Source organism: Ascidiella aspersa, chromosome 6 (assembly GCF_963924565.1).
Source record: "Ascidiella aspersa chromosome 6, kaAscAspe10.2, whole genome shotgun sequence".
Lineage (NCBI taxonomy): Eukaryota > Metazoa > Chordata > Ascidiacea > Phlebobranchia > Ascidiidae > Ascidiella > Ascidiella aspersa.
Window position 1 is genome coordinate 20,319,051 of NC_139452.1, and position 17,068 is coordinate 20,336,118.

At 40.5% G+C, this 17,068-nt stretch overlaps 1 pseudogene; it reads right to left on the reverse strand.

The window, feature by feature from the left end:
• Positions 1–10,102: 10,102 nt before the first annotated feature.
• Positions 10,103–15,600, reverse strand: LOC146140674 (uncharacterized; annotated as a pseudogene).
• Between the last annotated feature and the right edge of the window lie 1,468 nt (positions 15,601–17,068).

Below are 17,068 nucleotides of genomic sequence, written 5' to 3' on the forward strand. Positions count from 1 at the left end.
GACATATCTTGTTTTTGCCGTTATTTATATAGGTCGAAAATTTATTTTCGGGACAGATCTTTTTTTTGTTCTTCAAAGCCTTTCACTGCATTTTCAAACTTGCCAAGTTCTTGATACGAAAAATCGGCGTAATAAGGCAAATATGTTCGTTCTTCTAAAGCAGTGGTTCCCAACCTTTTTGTTGTCACGGACCCCTTTAGAGAAATTAATAATTCTGCGGACCCCTACCTAAATTTTGCCTGAAACTCAATTAACGTACTTTTGACTTTTGAAATAACTATGCTACCCAACTACTGTACTGTCAAATTGTTGTTGTTGTTAAATAAAAACAGTAAAAAAATGTTCAAGAACGTTGTAGATTTTTGTGGTTTTGGCCAGGGCTGCGGAGTCGGACTCGGGACTCGGGACAGTATCAATTTTTAAAACTAAAATGGCCGCCAAATGGAAATTGTAAAGTCGAAATAGCATATGGTAGAATATTTTCCAACCATGTATTTTGAGTGAATGAATTAACGACACCCCTATAAGTGTATTGCTGAATATCCGCGTTATTTTAGTTACGTAAATTGGTGAAATACAGACTGTAGAGTCCGGGCCGGACTCGGGACTCGACAAAATCGCACATTTGACCGGAGTCGGACTCGGGACTCGGACTCGGGTTATTTTTAACCGACTCCGCAGCCCTGGTTTTGGCCCAAGGGTTGGGGGTGCATTTTTTGAATGGGGTTTGAAAAAAAAACAAATTTAAAAAAAAAGTTGTTTTGTTAATGAAATATTTACTCCCGGGTGGAGAATGATTTTTTTTTGTTCATCGTTTATCTATGGTTTCGGGGTCATCAAACATTTTGTTTTTAATTGATCGTAGGTTTTTTTATTAATAGGGGGAAAATAAATTGTTTTTATGTGATTTGAGGGAGAGGGGGAGAGGGGGTACGTCACAAGTGAATGCAGAACATTTTCGACCCATATCTGTTTATGCTTGCAGAAACAAGTCAATGAATTTATAATGACACAATTATTGAATCCCCCTTGAAAATAAGGCCCTGAAAAATGTCCCCCGACAAAATATACAACAACCGCAACCCAATCTCAGACCCCCAAATGCTTTCTCACGGACCCCTAAGGGTCCATGGACCCCAGATTGGTAACCACTGTTATAAAGCTGTTTTATGTATTTTAGCCTTTTTTTCGAAAAAATAAACAACCTGCTTATGTTTGTTTAATTTAAAGCTGCATTCAATGAGTGCACTATAACATTTTCCAAACATGCCATCTCTCTCTACAGTTTTATAAAAACCCAAATACACATCTAGAGAGGTTTCCAGTGTTTCATAAGCTTCCTCGTATCAAGTTTGTTGAGACAAACTCCAGCGTTTAAATGCGCATTTGCAACTAACCGCATAAAGGAATATTCCTGATGTCCATCGAAGGTGGAAATTATTTCTTTATACTGATCTAACGCTAATTTGTAATTATTGTTCTCATCATTATACATTCCAATAAAGAAGTACATTTCAGCTCCGACATGGATTTTCCTTAGCTGAAATTGTTTACTTGAGGGATAGAGCTCATAATTATGCTTTCTTATACAAATCGCTTGCTCGTAAAAAGTTTTCCTTTTTCCATTGAATTTTAGCCCGGGACACTTTGCATTCAGCAGAGAGATGATATTTGTTTATTAAAACATAATATTTGTTCATTGAAATATTTTCCGCTAGTTCAATTGCCTTTTCAGCTTCTGTGTAGTTGTTTATCTCGATGTAAGTTTGAACAAGTTCTTGCAACGCAACTGCAGTGTCGTGATCTGAAGTTTCATCAAAGGCCTTTTCACGACATTGAATTTGTAGCAGTACTTCGTTACATTGTTATTTATCACAGATAATTTTTGTTTTGTCGCTGTAATGTTTCGTCATGGAAAGTTTTCTGTAAAAAAACATCAATTGCCGATCTAGCAAGATTTTGCAAAGACACCATTTTTCACTGAGTCAGGCTTCGCCGTCTCATACGTACATCCGTTTTAATGTTAACGCATGTTTTGAAATTCGCAATATTGTCCACAATTCGGTATTTTTAGAATCGAATATGCGTTTGGCCCTTACGTGGCTTTGTCGATCGAAGGGCTTTTGTTTTAGCCATATTGTGACAAAAATATTATTTCCGTGCATAAGAGAGTCGAGAGAAGAAAGCTTAGCTGGAACCGCTCTTGTCACATGAATGCCTACGTATTATAATATAACAAATAACTATTTTATTGAGTTTGTACGTCTTGCCTTTCTTTATACAGATCTATTCTAACCCCTTTATAAGCTTGCGTTATAAGATTCTTTATCATTATTATTATTATGATTTATTATTATAAAGATCAGTATCGAATAAAGTCTTGCCTTTTACTCAGACAACAAAATTCGAGTGCTTTTGTGACTGAAGCCGATAGGGGTTACTCGCCCCAGCCGCAGCAAGCGGACAGAACAGGCTTTTCACGCCGACTGGAGTGCTCGTATGTTAGAAGCATTCGACAATGAACAATTCAATTTGAATGCAGTATCTATCTTGTAGTCGTGAGATTGATACGCCGAGGCACAAAAGGCAATTAAATGAGTACTCATTATCAACCACCTCTACAAAGTAGATGTTTCTCGCCGTATTTATTGCTTTCTTTGTACCATCGAGTAATATAAAGTTGTGTACCTTCCGAAACATGGTCTTTGAGAAGAAGGTTAATCATATTGCCGGCCTTCTCAAGCATTCCGTCGTCAACATAACGCTTCAACAAATTACATTGAATGTTTTGTTTGTAAATAGTTGAATTCTCACCAGTAAATATGCTTCTTGAATCAAAAGTTTTTTCGTGGCATTTAATTGCATCCGACTTTAACCCAAGTCCATCGTAACAACTTATCCCATTCCATTCAATATTACAGCCCACATTAGATGGTGGTCTTCTATATAATCCAATCCACGTTTTAAGCACCTTAAAGCGGTTTCATGCTGATCAACTCTGTGGTGACAAACACCTTCGAAATAGGAAATGCTTGCTTTTGTTTCTTTTAACTCAAATATATTTCTGCTCTTGTACATCTTCATGGCCTTGATTGCTTCGTCATACAAACTTTGCTTCGCCATATGATTGCTTCGTCATACTGAACTTTTGCAAATTGGAAGCTAAAGAGAAAAATTCAACTTGATTTTCCAAATACTTTGTGGGTTTAAGCACAATGAAAGAATATTTATTGCAAATAAACAAGCGACAAACTGTACTTACACAGGTACTTACGATACATACAATAAATTACCTCCGTGTACGGTACGTAGCGATCTGACCCCAGCTGAGTGAACAGTGGAACTGCTAAATTAACGATTTACAACATTTCTTATATAGCCTACATCGGACAGATGTGAATAATTCGTTAGAAAACGCGACACATATCACGACTTAGGAAATCGGCCATTCGACGAACAAATTATACACAACGCGACGGGAAATTAGAGTGACAGCATGAGCGATTCAGCCGGCAGGCTGTTCACAGAATGGACAGAGTTGACGGGGTCACAGAGTTCCAAGGAATTTGCTACATGTCACTCCCCTTGTCTTTGAAACAATAGGTCCGGAGAAACTCCATGTTGGACTTCTTCCTCCAGGAAGTCAAACATTGTTCATGGGATGATCATGTCCTCCTTGTCGATCGGCTCTTTGTAGAACAAGTCAGGAACGGTGGCGACCTCCGAAACATAGATGACTGTTGTCCAACGAAGAAAAAGCTCGCTTCGTACAAAGCGCGTTGGTAGTCAAAGAGCTGAAACTGAACTGCTCCTTATAGCGTTCGAGAACCCCTCCGTTATCGAGCTGGTACTTTGTTGCTGAACGATCTGTGTAAAAATACTTACACCGGCGATTAACAACATGCGAATGCACCAAAAAAAGTAGCCTACAATGCAGAAATAGAACCGTAAAATCGTAATTTTAGTGTAGAAAGGCAAAAACCGTCAGTCAAATGCTTAGAATCTATCGTTCTAGAATATCGAAATCAAGGAAGTAAAAGGTGCTAAACTCTGAAACTCGAAAACAAAAATTAACGCCATGCCCATTTTAAAAGTAATCCCTAAATGACAGACATTTTAACCTTGGCGTAAAGGTTAAACTAAAAAGTTACACTATGCAAGCTTGTAACCCAAATGGACATGCGACGGTACCTCAGCCGTCAGTAAGGTAAAAAGGCTTCACGGCATCACGTGGCCTTGAAAACATCGGGAACTATGACCGGAATACAAACAAAATGGTCAGGTTAGTTTAGGTGTGATATCTCTGATCAAACACCGTCAACCATATAGGACCAGACTGCAGGTTAGCTGCAAACGGAAATGGCACTTTAGAAGGCGCAACTTCTGTAAGTGTGAGAGATAAATTTATCTGTTTATAGGAGATAGTTTACGAGAGAAGAATATTCTCTTACGTAAAGTTTCACCTTTAACTTAACAAAAAGAGACGTAATTTTGCAAATGACTGAACAGCTATGCCGTAAATTTAGTTTAGCTCAAACGCGGTTTTAAATCTGCATTGTTCGACCGATATGACAACATTAAAACGTCCTCATAATCCAGAAACAACATACTTACAATGGCGGCGGCTTATGCATAGCGCGCACAAAAATTACGAATAAACTATAGCTGCCATTTTACGTAATGAACCTATTAGTATAATTCAATTTGATTGTGCAAGGCCCATCCAAGGCCCATCATAAAAAACTAGCAAGAAGCTGAGAATAAGGGGAAACGAAGTTAGAATAGTCAAGGTTAGGATAGTAAGAGGCCGTAGATAGATAAGGTAAAGTAAAGGTAATGAAAGCTTACTAGGTTATCATCAGGTGTAAACGTCGTAGGAAAGTGCTGCTTCCTTCGCATCAAATACGAACGGTTTTCTTGCAGGCAGTTAAGTCGGGCGGACGTTTCCAAGCATCGCAAAAGTCAGCAACATCAAATGGTCGGCGAGAAATCCTGTCTGATAAGATTAGGTAAAGAGAAAGTTGAAAAAGATAGGTTAAAAGTACCTTTCGAATACAGTCTGGCTTTAAAAAGCATGTCGTCATAGATGCAGTAAACTCGCTTTGTTGACGAGGCGTCGCATCTGCAAATGAAAGTTCGCTGCTGGGCGTTGCTGCAACATGCTGCAAAGATTTAAACGGAACAATAATAGATTTGCCGTGCTGCTAAACGACGAAGAAGCGGCTTCGAAAGTTGAATTTGGTTGGTCGTTGTCAAACTGCCGCTCAGCTGAAAGAGAAGCTGCAGGTTGAGAAACAGAATCGTTAGACGAGATTGGCACTGCAATCGGTGAAACAACTGGAACCGATGGCATTGAAACACCATTTCTTTCTGTAAATTTCTTTTTAGAGAAAGGAAAAATAGCTTTAGAAAAGGAGCCTATTTGAGGTCGCCGTAGCTTAGAAATGGAAAAGTTCGAATTATTTCCCTTTGGTTTCGGAAAAAACATTACCTTCCCTTATATTAAATAGCATGGCAGCTATACGCGTTGAAGTTTTGACGTTGCAAGCTTTAAATTTGCTTGAAACCTTTGAAAACAAAACGGAAAAGTTATTCTTCGACATAACGATTTTAAGAATAGCACACGGTAAATAAGACTAAAAATAGGTACAAAAGCGTAGGTTACAAATAGATTTAAATCAACACAATAGGTTAATATTAATTATTTTAGAATATTAGTTAGTCAGAAGGAATTAATGCGTGTTCAATACCACTAGGGCGTCGCCAATTTGTGGGGCGAAGCCACAATGAAAGAAAGTTTATTGCAAATAAACAAGCGACAAACTGTACTTACACAGGTACTTACGATTTTCGAATATTAGTTAGTCAGAAGGAATTAATGCGTGTTCAATACCACTAGGGCGTCGCCAATTTGTGGGGCGCAGCCACAATGAAAGAAAGTTTATTGCAAATAAACAAGCGACAAACTGTACTTACACAGGTACTTACGATACATACAATAAATTACCTCCGTGTACGGTACGTAGCGATCTGACCCCAGCTGAGTGAACAGTGGAACTGCTAAATTAACGATTTACAACATTTCTTATATAGCCTACATCGGACAGATGTGAATAATTACTAATTCTTTAGAAAACGCGACACATAACACGACTTAGGAAATCGGCCATTCGACGAACAAATTATACACAACGCGACGGGAAATTAGAGTGACAGCATGAGCGATTCAGCCGGAAGGCTGTTCACAGAATGGACAGAGTTGACGGGGTCACAGAGTTCCAAGGAATTCGCTACAACTTCGAGCGACAAAGCATGAAAAGGTTCGAATCTTGCGTCAAGATAATTGCACTGGCTGGAGTATTTAAAGTAAATCCGCAACCTAACTTCACAGGCGAAAGCAAGTGCGAACATAAAACCATCCGATTGAGGCTGTGATATTTGGCTTGGAGTCAATTCCCGCAGAATTTCGAAAGAAGACGACGATTTGCAATTATGTCGTCTACCAAGTGCTGCTATAAACAAAGTGACGCTTCGAAATACGACGCTTTTGATGTTTACTGAGTTTTTATACATCAAAGCCAAGCATTTATTAATGTTAAATTTGTTAGTATCCTCTTCAAGTTGTTTTTTAAAATTCTCGTCGAAACGAGGTTGTTGTAAACTGTCAATTGTTTATGTCTTCATTTGATCGTAGATTGCATCATCGCCATAAACAAAGCATATTTTGGTTAAAATATCGCCCAAGTGATAACCGTTTTTAAGGTCAATATCCCGTCCAAGATATTCATGCATTTTAGAAACAGGTTTGATCAACTCAGTATCCCAGGGTTTGTTCGGTGTAGCTGACCTACCAAGTGTGAACTTGCAAGCAAAAGTCACCATTCCATCTAACGAAAGGCCACGAGGTGTGTGCTCATCATAGAACCAGCCCTTACCATGATTTTCCTCGGGATCTAATGAAAGGCAAAGAAACGTGAGGTATTAAGGTTTCACCATAGTTTACAACCACAACTTGAAACATCACAGACACCCAACGGAAATATTCAAATATTTCGTCATAATCTGAACGATTTTGAACGCCTTCTTCCAACAAATAGATGTTCTCGAAATCTGAATAAGGAGTGATTTCATTTTTAGCAAGTGATCCTATTCCAACCAACGCATATTTACAAGGAGCTGGACCTGTAGCTTGAACACAAAACTCCATTATATCTGCGATGAGCCACTAGTATTTTTCTGTGATGATTTTTTGCAAACTTTCTATCTGGCTCTACGTTGATGGGTTTCTCCAGACTAGCTCTACGTTGATGGGTTTCTCCAAGTGAAATTGCTTTTAACGCAATATCTCTTATCCAACACCGAAAGTCTTCAAGTTTAATGACAGCTGCTTCAACCAGTTGCTTTAAACTGTCCACACTGGTGTCATGGCTGCCAGCAAGTTGAAGAACACGCGAACAAAGCTCATCGAGATCTTTCGCTACCTCAGCAATGTTGTCAGGTTTCCTCACAACAGCTGCATTTAACAACACGGCGCTGCGAATGAAAGATATTTTCTTGTCTCTGCCCTCAGGTAATTCATCAGTTATTTCGTAATATGCCCGGCCGAGTTGATGGATAACTTTGGCGGATTGATTTACATCACGTTCCTTTCCGTTTGCGTATAACATAATGACTTTAATTTCTTTGCAAGTTCAAAAGTTTTAGCTTTGTAAATACTATCTTTATTATCTGAGCACCCTTTCATATTTTAGCTAGTTGTAAAAAAAATAAAGTGCGGTAAAGCAGTGTTAACTTTTTTTAGTTTTGTTCACCCCTAGCATCAACCTCCAGATTCCATTCACCCTTGTGATAAAACTTGAGATTGATTTTGTTTTTTGAAATTCTCACCAAATTTTCTTCACTCTGGGGAGGTGAACCAATCACCTGATTAAAAAAAAACTGCTGTAAAGTATTAAAATACACATAAAACGCATTGATTATATTTATCTATTAGGTTCACTTCTGTTTTACAAACAAACTTTAACACGACTTCTCAATTACAAGCAACCAAGTTATATTGACTGTAACTCAGCCTACATTGTAGTTACAGCTCAACATTAAACTTAAGGCAACACAAGTAGGCTGGGTGTGACGCGACAAAACCGACTGTGGTGCAACAAAAAGGAACGTGGAGCTTTATGGGTTGACTATCAAATGACCGCGAAGAGCATTGACGGGAATTAATTTGAATTCAGTTTGTTTTCGTCCAAATCTGAACGAAAGTGTTTCTGGGAGAATTTAGATGGTAAGCTATGATTCCCAGGTAAACTTAAAATCTAAGTTTTTATCGATTGAACATCAAGGGCCGAAGATTTTTTCTAAAAAACTTTTTTACCAAAAATATTCAAATTTTTTAAATTACACACTAAGATTACAATTAGGCATTTATTTATACGAAAACTAATTCCATGGACCCGGTTTGAAAACTACTGCGCTAATAAGTTAGTTATATTCGTGATAGAAGAAAATTATTGTCTATATTAAAAAGTATCATTTATAAAAGCTTTTTATCGAGACTACGTTTAAATAGTTAAAACATTATTGTATTTGGTGTCGTGGATAACTTCGATTTAATATGTCGCCATTGGCACACCTGGCTGTGTTTGATTGTGGTAGTTCATATCGTTATCCTATATCGGGGCAGTACAGTAGTGTAAGCAGCCACATTTATGGGTGGTTGCAGCATCTCTATTGAATAAACAGTCACGTTTTCCAAACATTGAGTTTTTATACTGATGTTATTCGGCGTTTACTGGAATATTAAAAGATGAGGAAATAAATGTGTTAATTTGATTTTGTTTAAATGTAAGCTTGAACAAATTACTACGCATTCTTTAGGTGTTGTCTGGGCGGTTTCAGGTACAAATCGTTATTTATTATTGTAAATTATGCATTTTATTCATAACTTGTCTTATTTGTGTAAATTGAAAATAAACTGAAACCATTTTTTGATAGAAATCTCTTCGTTCAAGCCAAACCATGGCTAAATCAATTAACAATGATTAGCTATGGAATCAGCCTAGTGCCTAACGATAGCCTGTACTACAGCCTGGTATCACAAAACTTGGACATTTATAGATATTTCTAGTTGTCTAATTCGGCGAATTTGAGCGATTTGCTGCTAACACTAGTTTTAATTGCACTCGTTTTGCGAGAGGGTGAGTGAAAAATCTCAACCCTGTATGATGTAGTCCTTAAAAGCTGCACTGCAATCGGTAAAAAGATGTTGCACCAATTATATTTCGTGAAAACATTTATTTCGCTAAACAATAAAAATTTACAAGCCTTGGTCAAAATGCTTGATTCATTCTTATTAGTAACAATGTATAAGTTCCATCAGTACGAAAGTGTTTCAAGCGCGGCTCTTCGTAGGGCAATATAAAAAAATCGAGTAATTAAATGCTGCACAAACATTTATAAGTGTAGATTCTAAATAAAGAATTACAAGTTTTTGACATCAAATCCAATATTTCAAATTATCCGCTACCCGAAGTTCTTTACCTACTCCCTTAAATACACAAACAACAAAACTCGGGAAGACTCATATAGTTTCTTGCAATGGGACATAGTCAGAATACTTTTCCGGTTATGTCGAAGGCATTAATTAAGATATATGCACAATCAGCGAACAGTCTTATCCTCGACATAGCGTAGGCTGCTAAAAAGGAACGACACAATATTGGCTCCGATGCACATCACATATCAACACTTTGATGGCATTGACGCGACAATTAACCCAGAACTTTACTTAAGATGTTTCAATGACTTTTTCTAGTTTGGACTCACGGGTGCTGGCAATTTCCATTGTTTCTCAACGATTTTAACTCGGCAAACCAACAAATCAAATTTACTATGGCACACTGAACAACCAAAATGAACTTTCTGGAAGCCACGGTACAATTGTAGGTGTAAGGCGATGGTTAGTCTTTATTCCAGGTGCGCCGAATCAAAAAGAACACACTAGAACCGGCGATAAAAAGACACGAGAAAAATAAGAAAAAGGCAAACATAACGCTTCGATAAATCCGGGTCGGTGTAGTGTCACAGCTCCCCCAGAAGCGAGTTAAGGTGCATATCGCTCAGGTGGAGGTGTGATGCGACGAGGGCGTGTGTGCGTCTGCGTCTGCGTCTGCGTCTGCGTAACTGGTGCGTTACGCGCTGGCGGCCTTCCACGACGCGGCGGTGTTGCTAGTTTGACCGGCTGGGAATCGTCCACATGAGCTGGCTTGTGTCGATCTACGGAGATGCATTCCTCTTTTCCTCCAATCTGTACCGTGTATGGTTTGTCCCCTCGTTCCAACGCTCTGTACGGGCCTGTGTATGGCGGTGTAAGGGGAGGGCGATGAGTGTCCTTGCGAATAAATACATAATCGGTATTTAATAATGTTGCAGGCAACCATATGTCGTGACATGGGTGTTGGCTTCAAGTGACGTAGGCTACTGCCTCTGAATAGCTACAAGGCGCTGAGTTTGGTGCAGATGGTACACCTAGTAAATCTCCCGGAACGGTGAGTGGGGTGCCGTTTACCAGTTCTGCCGACGATGTGTGTAGGCCCTCCTTTGGAGCGGTCCGTATGCCCAGTAGCACCCATGGAAGTTGATCAACCCAGTTGAGTCCGTTTAGGCGAGCCATCAACGCATACTTGAGATGACGATGGAATCTCTCGACGAGTCCATTTGCCTGAGGATGATAAGAAGTGGTGCGATGAATTTTCACACCGAGAGTGCTAATCATACTTGACCATAGTTGTGAAGTGAACTGGGCGCCACGATCTGATAAAATGTCCGCGGGAACACCGAAGCGACTTACCCAGTTGCTAATAAATGCACGTGTACAAGTGACGGTCGTTACGTCGGGCGTCGGGATAGCTTCCGGCCAACGTGTAAATCTATTCACCATTGTTAATAGATAGCTGTAACCCTGAAGGCAGGGGACCGACAATATTAATGTTCACATAATCAAAACGCTTACCTGGGTCTGCATACCTTACCAACGGAGCTCGTACATGTGTCTGAACTTTTGCCTTCTGACAAGAAATGCATTGCTTTGCCCACAAACCGACTTGGTTGTGGAGGCCGTGCCAAACAAACTTTGAGGATATGATTTTCCTCGTGGTCCGAATAGACGGGTGCAATAAGCAATGCATGACGTCGAAAATTTTGCGCTGCCAAGATCGTGGTATAATGGGACGAGGATATCCGGTGGACGTGTCACATAATAAAAACAACTCTTGACGAGCCGAGCGGAATCTGTTCGATGTGTAGGCCAGAAATAGCTGTTGTGTAAGCTTCAATTTCCGGACATTGTTGTGCCGCTGCTAAAGATGCGTAATCGATGTCAAGTAAATCATTTTGACGAAGATTTATGGACGATAAGCGGGAAAGTGCATCACCCACGCAGTTAAAGGTTTGTGGTAGGTAAATGCTGTAAACCTACGCCCTTCTAAAAAGTACCGAAAATGTCGGACAGCCAGGTGAAGGGCAAGTAGCTCCCTGTCGAACGTGCTGTACTTTGTTTCTGGCGGCCGTAAATGACCACGGAAAAATGCTAACGGTTTCCAAACACTATCGATGTACTGTTCCAAAACGCCACCAATAGCTTTATCCGAAGCAATGTGAGTGCTGTGCGCGCATTTGCATGAGGATGGGTTAACAAACAGGCATTGGCAAGAGCGTGTTTGGCTGCGGAAAATGCCGATCGAACTGCAGCTGTCCAAACGAGTGGTTTGGGTTTTTCAGCCCGAGCTTCATAAATTGGTTTCTTGACGTTGGCCGCAGACGGTATAAAACGATGATAAAACTGGATCGTTCCCGCAAATTCTTGCAGTCCTTTGCCAGGAAATTGCTTGATGATTTCTACCTTTTGAGGAAGTGATGCCCAAGAATGTCAATTTCTGCGACACCGAATATGCATTTGTTTGCGTTAATAACTAACCCATGTTGAACTAAACGGCGAAACAGTTGCCGCAAATGCTGCCTATGCTCTTGGACAGATGAGCTGGCCACAAGTATATCATCATGGTAGACGAAGACAAATGTCATGTCTTGGCAAACCGTATCCATAAGACGCTGAAATGCCTGCGCTGCGTTCTTCAGCCCGAAAGACATTCGCATGAATTCAAATAGGCCAAATGGGTTTATGATTGCGGTCCTAGGAATATCTTTTTGTGCCACTGGAACCTGGTGATACCCGCGTACTAGATCAACTTTTGAAAATACATTTGCACCGGAAAGGCGGGCAGAAAAATCTTGTATATGAGGAATTGCGTAGCGATCTGGTTCTGTGACTGCGTTAAGTCGACGATAATCGCCACAAGGGCGCCATCCGCCAGACGATTTAGGCACCATATGCAAGGGTGATGACCAACAGCTTGCGGAACGCCGAATAATGCCCATTTCCAACATTTTGCTGAATTCAGCTTTTGCAAGTTGCAATTTTTCTGGTGGCAGTCTTCGTGCTCTCGCGTGAATCGGAGGTCCTGCGGTAAGAATATGATGTTTCACTCCATGTTTCAGTGAAGTTTGAGAAACGCTTGGACGGGAAATCTGAGGAAACTCCATGAGAATGTCATTGTAGCGACTTTTAAACTTTGCTACTGTGTACAATCCTGGAGGCGCTTGTGACGCTGTGTGCAAGGCGATGCTAGTGAACGACGTAGCATTTACAAAGCGTCTGTGCCGCAGGTCCACCAATAAGAGTGCGCTCTGAGGAAATCAGCGCCTAAGAGCGGGCGGAAGACATTTGCTAAAACGAATTTCCAACGTAAGGTGCCTAAAGCCAGCTTGAGGGAAACAACACGCGTGCCGTATGTGAGGATAGTGCTTCCATTTGCTGCTACCAAATCAGGCCCTGGTTGTTGTGCTCGCCGTTCCTTTGTCATTGCTGGCAGAACGCTTAGTTCAGCACCTGTGTCAACCAGAAATTTGCAGCCTGACGGTTTGTCGTACACATAAAAAAGGTTTTGCAGCTTGCCGGCCGCCGAAGTTACAAGGGGCGACCGGCTTGATCGTTTCCCTGAATTGTACAGGGTGGGCAGCATTGTCGAGCTATATCTCCAAAGCGTCGGTGGTAAAAGCACATCCTCTCACTTTGTTTGTCAGGCTTCTGCAACGTTTGACGGCGAGATGACTTTTTTATATCAGATAGCGACTGTGTTGGAGTGCGTGCCAACCATAAAGTATCTGCACGTTGGGCCAACCGACGAGGGTCCGTGAAATCTTCTGTTGCAAGAACAACACGCATATCTTCTGGCAATCAAAAAAAAATCTTTCTGGCAATCTAATCAAAAAGAAAACATTTTGTGTGGCTTCCAAGCAAACTTAGCATGTCATCCATTAATGCGGATGGCTTGCGGTCGCCGAGTTCTGGCTTGTTGATCAGTTTTGCTGCTCTTTCGTGACTGGACATGGAATAAGTAGATAGCAATCGCCTTTTGGTGTTTTGGGGGACGCCCTAATTTACTGGGTACTGAAAGAGGAAGTAGCGAATCGAAAAGTTGCTTCCTTGCAAACACTGGTTGTCCGCATTGGTCACAATGACCGGCTTCGTGACCTGCGACATACCAGTTCAACAGCAGTGACGGAGTTTATTTTGCTCATCTCCGACCATCTGACTGATCGCATCGTTGCTGATGTCAAGCAAAGCCTATGCTGGGCTACCATGGTCGACGAGACAACCGATACAAAGCAGCAATATATTACATTTGTTCAGTACGTCAATAAAAAGGGACGCCAGGCAACTGCGTTTTTGGATATCCGTCGGATAGACGCTCGCAACTGCTGCCAACCTATTCCGACTCTGGAAAGAGGTCGCTGCTGACTACAGTCTTGATGTGGATAAACATGTCGCTATTGCATGCGATGGAGCTGCTGCAATGATAGGCCGCCGAAATTCCCTCTCACAGAAATTGACTGCACAAAATCTGATTACCTACACAGTGCACTGCCATGCGCATCGCTTAGCCTTGGCATGTACGGACACGGTAAAGAAACTTCAACCAACACATCCAGGATTGCGAACGTGGCTTAGTCCAGACGTGGAAGTACTTTTCAATTTCGCCGCTCAAGACCGCAAAACTACAAGAACTGTTGATGTTGATTCGTCTGCGCAAATTAGTTAAAGCCTGTCGTACTCGCTGGCTATCTTATGGTCAGGCTGTAATCGCAATGAAAGCAGAACTGCCTGCTGTACACGCTACGCTCCAATATTATGCGACCGAGAAGAAAGATTGCACAGCAGTTGGTATTCTTCATTTAATTTGCTCCAAACGCTTTCTTTTCTCCCTTAACTTGCTGAATGCTGCTTTGGTCCATCTCAACAAGTTATCATTGTTGTTTCAAAAAGGTAGTTTTCACTTTTCTCACATGCAGTCGGCACTTTCAATATGCAAAAAACAGATTAGGAGCATTGCCAATTCAGATCAAGTTTTAAACAGCCTAAAATTTGACTGGGAGAAGATTTCAAAAATTTTTACCAAGATCTCAAAATACACTTCTTGAAGATGATTTTAAACTGCTGCGATTCACCACAGAAACATACTGTGAGGCACTGCTCTGGAATCTCGAGGAATGTTTCCCTGAGCCTGAGGTACTCTCTGCTTTTCGAATCTTTAATGCTAATGAGATTCCTCTTGATACCCCTCAGCGCAAGCTTTATGTTCCTTAAAAAAAAAGTACTAAATGACTATCAAACGTTGAAAGATAGAATGACAATGCCAGAATTTGAGTTCTGCCAAGACCCCGGTGATGTCTGCAGCAAAATTGCTCGAGACAACGTATTACAGCAAATGTTTCCAGAGCTGCATCGACTTTGCTGCATTGCATTGTCAATTCCTCTAGCAACCGCCTGGCCAGAGCGAGCGAGGATGCACAAAAGATAGCTGAGAAGTGGCAAAAAACAAAGGACCGACGAACAGTGACAGTGCGAGCATTGAAGGCGTTGGAATCTGCAAACAACGAAGAAATGGAAGCTGGCGGATGGGAACGGGATTGCGAATCTGTTTTGTTGCATGAGATAGAACCTGAAAAATTTGTTTTGTGATTGTGCACTGCCAGTAGCCTAATAAATAATTCGTTTAAGCAAATATGGCTATTTTTTGGTATTTAAATGAAACACTTGCGGTCTCTTAAAACTACTTAGCGGTCACCCAAACCAAACCTTAAAAACAACCCTGCTTGTGATGCCCTTGCTCGTTTTCCAAAAGATCGATAACTCTTCGCGCTGCTTCTTGATCTAACGCGGACACGACGTAGAAATTCTTTGTATCCTCAGCAGTTATTCGTTTTCGAGTGAACTGTGCTTCGGCCTGCTGAAATCACACGCGCGGGTTTGACGTCCAAAATATTGGTACTTTAACCAGCGTTTTTTTTAAGGTGTTTTTCGGTCCCCCAAATTTCTCCAGTGGTTTCCCAAATTTTGGACTTGCAACTATTTGGTATTTAAATGAAACACTTGTGGTCTCTTAAAACTACTTAGCGGTCACCCAAACCAAACCTTAAAAAAAACCCTGGCTTTAACGAAACAGCGTTTTGTTGTAACACTTCATCATCTGCGTGCTCCATTTTGCTTCTTACAAATATCGTTTGTAAGAGATTGGGGGTCACCAATAAGGCGATGCTATTCTTTATTCCAGGTGCGCCGAATCAAAAAGAACACACTAGAACCGGCGATAAAAAAGCACGAGAAAAATAAGAAAAAGGCAAACATAACGCTTCGATAAATCCGGGTCGGTGTAGTGTCGCTACAGGTTGATCATTACAGGCCACCAATAACCATATGAAGCCCACGTACAATGGAAACTTTTTAAATCACAAGAGTTTCCACACGCACCACATCATAGGATAGGGTTGCCATATTTTGAAACGCGAAATCCCTGACAAATTTACCGTGGTTGCATTGGCCAACTACAGATCAGGGGCCTTAAAAACCGTCAGAAATGACGTCAAAAAGTGTCAAAATGTGACTTATTTTTCATATTAAAAGATGAAAAACAATGGCGTGCTGCGTGAAAGTTTCCTTAGTATATATAATTTAGGTTGCCCCAAATTTTCATTTTCGATAATGCGATGAGACGCGTTTACTATCTGTGAATATTTTAGCTGTTTATTAAACAGTACAAAAATTTAAACAAATTTTGGTATATGGTTTTTGATATTGTGAATGTATTGGGGATTTATTTTACACAGTACAGTTAAATCAATAGTCTAAAGCCGTTGTTTTACGTCTGGAGGTCGTAAGAGGTTGTCAGGGGGTCGCCGTGTAGGTACTATTTGTCAAATGTGAAAAAATAAACAATATAAACATCAATTTTGCAGCAGGAGGACCAAGAACTATCGCCAGACTAACAAATGTGTAAAAGACATTTGCCATGGTGCCCGTCGTGCTTATGACGTCACAGTTGCTTTTGTTTACAATAAATAACTCAAGTCTAATACCCTTGCAGGCATCTTATTGGTATTACCTACGAGTGATTGTACGGCTAGCTTGTTTGATGTATTTCATAACTGAAGGTCGCAGAGTAGATCGAAAGAAAGAAGGCCAGAGAAGGCTGTTCTGGCCTGACTTGGAGAGAAATCGGTCTCTCTCGAAGAAAGTGGATACCAAACACATAAGCAGTCACGAGTAGAAGGGGCGATTAATAGATTACAACAGAAATACGGTTATGCGTTGTCTCTAACGCTAGACAGCGGTACAAAGTCATTATACAGCCTTATCTAATATAACTAGGGCGTTTACTTTTTGACTTGCAAAAAAGTTAAAATTTTGTCAAAATTTACACGTTAGGTCAAAATTATGTCAAAATCGATTTAAAATAAAAAAAACGTTTACAAAAATAAAAAACTATAGTCAGCTTTTTGAAACTGTCGTTCAGTTAAAACCTTTATCAAAAAAAAATTGAGCAAAATTTAGCTGTATTATGTCTTCATTATACGGTAGCCTGTAATAGGCGAGATGGCATAATCAGGCCTTTATCGCATTAGGTTCAGTGCGAGCTTCGTTTTTGCATTAAATAGTTGTGTATCTTTGATT